This window comes from Eucyclogobius newberryi, unplaced genomic scaffold (genome assembly GCF_026437365.1).
Source record: "Eucyclogobius newberryi isolate DKJ021-1_F unplaced genomic scaffold, fEucNew1.0.hap1 SCAF_3, whole genome shotgun sequence".
NCBI classification, from domain to species: Eukaryota; Metazoa; Chordata; class Actinopteri; order Gobiiformes; family Gobiidae; genus Eucyclogobius; species Eucyclogobius newberryi.
In genome coordinates, this window is record NW_027315945.1 from 19,674,128 (window position 1) to 19,677,815 (window position 3,688).

At 41.9% G+C, this 3,688-nt stretch overlaps 1 long non-coding RNA gene across 1 annotated transcript in view; it reads left to right on the top strand.

Moving 5' to 3' along the window:
- Positions 1-382: 382 nt before the first annotated feature.
- LOC140373646 (uncharacterized) overlaps positions 383-3,688 on the top strand; it is a 50,108-nt gene continuing 46,802 nt past the window's right edge. The window contains exon 1 of the long non-coding RNA XR_011929042.1: positions 383-522. This is a non-coding gene — a long non-coding RNA (uncharacterized lncRNA). The remainder of the gene's footprint in view (positions 523-3,688) is intronic.

Sequence of the window (3,688 nt, forward strand, 5' to 3'; positions counted from 1 at the left end):
GCCATCCGTGCAAATTGTTTTGTATTGAGAGGTACTGTGAGACTCTCAGCGCTACTTTAAAGCAGTTTCACAGCTTTAGCAAAGGCATATTGTAAAGCCTCTTGTGGCGCAGTAGGAACACACAGTTTGTTTCTTTCTCCTCTGATGCTCGTATCAGTCGGCTCACACAGCTAAGCTTGAGTGGGCTACAGTGTAAATATCCCAGACCTATTATTACTCCAGCAAAATGTTCCTCGCTGTTGTCAAGCCACTAAGTACAAAATGGTGAATTGCAGACAGGAAGAGAGATAATTGCCACTCACACTGGAAATTTGGCAAGCGTCTTCCCCACGAGACCCGGATGAAATGGTGCTTCAACCCCCGAAACTGTCATTCTTAATGAAATGGTAATTACAAACCCAGCGGAACAGCTGAGGGGCCTGCCGGGGCCCACGAAGCCGACTACCAGAAATAACCTGCTACAACAACCTGCAGAGAGGAGAGAGGCAGAGGAGGTAAGGTGGAGAGCAGGGAGAAGCACAGGTACAGCAAACTGAGATTTATTTCATTTGTGAAATGTAATGCACACTCCATGTTGAGCGTGTTGTATACTGGGACCCTCATCAATAACACCGCTGTGTGCTGGCAGTAGGGGAGGTTGGTTAAAAGCGCCCACACAGTCTGGGTAATTGATTGCTTTGTAAGTGAACGTGTCTTTAACCTTTGGGAGGTCAGGCCCAGTCGGACACCATCAGTCCTGCCTGGGGTTGAACCGCTTCCAGCCGTTTGTCTTCCGCTGCTCCCTCGTCTCAGGGCCGATTTGTCAAGCATGAGATGTTTGGGGTGTTTAGATTACAGGCGAGATGGGAAAACAAAGGCAAAATGCCACCCCAAACAAAAGGCCTGAGCCTGGATCTCCCACTGATCTGTCGGCCGGGCAGGAGGCCAGATACCTGGGGTGCTCCGACTGAAAGAAGGGAGAGGAGGCGGGGGTATCGCTGCAGCAGAGCCACAATGAAACCCACAAAACAAGCCACTATGGAGCTTGAACCTGAGCCAGATCGGAGCTGAACAGAAGCCAGTGCAAGTTTTGAACAACAGCCAGAACGATGACATGAGATAGGACCCAATAGTGCCTTGAGACGGAGCCAAAATGGCAGCCAGAGACTCGTGGGGGGACAGCGGGGAGCTCAGGGCACTGCTGTGTTCCTCACAGCTACACTCCTCTTCACTAGTGGTTTTAAAGTGTGCATTTGCTTCCCTCCCAGGTACTTAGGCCTATCTGTCTGTCAGGCTGCTAGAGACAGACTAAAGATGATTTATCTTTGAGATTACCAGGGCCACTAGCCATGCTGTCGCTGATACGAGGCCTGGAGTATAGGTTAAAAAGAGGCTGCACCCAAACTCTCTGAGGGAGTTTAGCTCTCACAGCGTTTATACCTGACCCGCAATTCTGAACACATTGACAGGAAGTCAAAGTTACATTTGTTTTAGGCACATGTTTATTTTCAGATGTGATATTTTTACACCTTGAGGTAAAAGCAGCTTGTTCTTGGGTGTTTGTGGGTGTCTAGTTGTAATGCATGAAAATCTGTGTGCACATACAAAACTATGAGTGTCAAAGCTGGAGGTGCGGCGTGTGCCTGCCAGTCCCATCTGCTGTTCCATTACCATAGACTTGATGTACCTGCCACTTCTCTCCTCCTCAGGTGTGTGCGCTCCACTCTCCATACTGTTGCTGGATCTGACAACAACTAACACAGGCCTATGGTAAAAAGAAAAGACTGCTCTCCAGTTCCACATCCGCCCCACAGCCTGACAGACAAACTCAGGACGACTCTGACTCTACTCTACTCTACGCAGTGTTTCATAGACAGTACCTGGCAAATTTCCAAACCTTTTCTACCCTAAAATGAAAAGAAAATTATAATGTTTCCCTAATCAGTATTTGAAAGGAGCCCATTATATTTTAATGTTTTTTTCTTGAATATTTTCAAACATACCACTGGGAAAGCGGTTAGAATAAAATGTAAGATATTAGCTTAGCAACAGGGATAAAATAAAATAAAAAAACTGGTCAAGAAAATAATTATACTAGTCATCACAGTAGTAGAATTCTCTGAACTTGTTGACTCATTATTTTATGTATGGATTTTAAAAATGTATGTGGGACTGCAGCAGAAAGGAGAAGACATGGAGTATGGCCTGAAGATTTTGGAGCTAATGGTGAGTTTAATAAGCATTCTAACATAAATCCACAGTTTCCTAGTACTTCAATAGTCTGTTAAGTGCAGTTTGGGTCACATGGTCTTATTATAGAGAGTTTTTGTTCTGTCTTTTGACCTTAATAGTGAAAGTGAACATGTGAGGTGAAACAAGGTGACCTCCCTATAAAAACAAACAATGTTCAACAATGGGACAGTAGCAAATAATTGCAATAGAGAGGAGGCATATAGTCACACCTGACCAAGTGACATACTCACTTTTCCTGTTTGTAGTATTATATTAACCGCAGGAGTAAATAGCCGTAGTGGTTATACCGCAGTAATAGTAGCATATTTTTTTGTCCTTTTCTAATGTCTTACCTCTCTTCTGTTCATAAATTATACATATTATTATATTCTTCCTTTATCTTTAATTATGACCAAATCAAAATTAATTACTTTACTCTTAGTTATGCACATACAATACTTTATTAATGACTGAAAATGATTTTTCCCAAGCATGGCTGTGGTAGTGCGTCTCTCGTCCCTCCCCTCTGTGTTCAGCCCTCCCTGGTGTGCCTGTAAAACTGGCCTTATGTCTCTGCCCTAGCCACATAGATTAATTAATTATCCAGACTTCCTCTATTTTTCACTGCTGAGCCAATTACTCCTACTGGTCTATATACATGTGTTTAAGGCCCCAGAATTAGTGTTTGTACGTTGGGTTTGGATAATTAAGGATATAGCTCTACCCACTATCACTTAATATTAGATGGACTGGCCAATGTGTCATGATTCCTGTTGATTTGAATAAAAGACTATGTGGATCGTGTTTGCAGTAATCACTGGATAATTGAGAAGAAGTAGAAATTGTAGCATCTGTGTGTGTCCTAGGAATAATTAAGATTCTTAATAAGCGGAAAGAAGGGAAAATTAAGTGCATATATGGGCTTCATTCAACTGATCTTCGCCATTATTGGCTATTTAACGTGAGAGGAAATGCATATTTGCTCCTGTTCTTATTCTAATTATAATACACATTTTTGTATTATATTGATCCATTTTTTATTGTTTCAGTTTGCTCTGGACCCAATTTGGAAACAATTGGGACAGTAACATCTCAAGGGGGATTCTTTAATATTTTGTTTTCTTTATTATTGGACATCATAGATTCCCCATCCCTTTTAAACAAAACCTTACCTAAAAGTCAGTGTTCTTTTTGTTGTATCAAGTCCTTTCCCATTCATGTGCCTGTGGAGAATTCCTGGTTCAACTGTATTTATGACTTTTTAAATTGTATTCTGTATTACAAAACAATTTCTATAAAACACGTTCATATCCACCCACTTTAAAAAAAATAATTTGCACAGTTAAGATAATGAAATATGTTTGTATGTTTTCCAGCTCAAAGTATCTCCTCAGAATGTCAGTGTGTGAGTTTGATTGATGGGTCAGCAGATGAACCGGGCTCAATGTGCCAAGAGTGTGTTCGTGTTTGTGAGTGT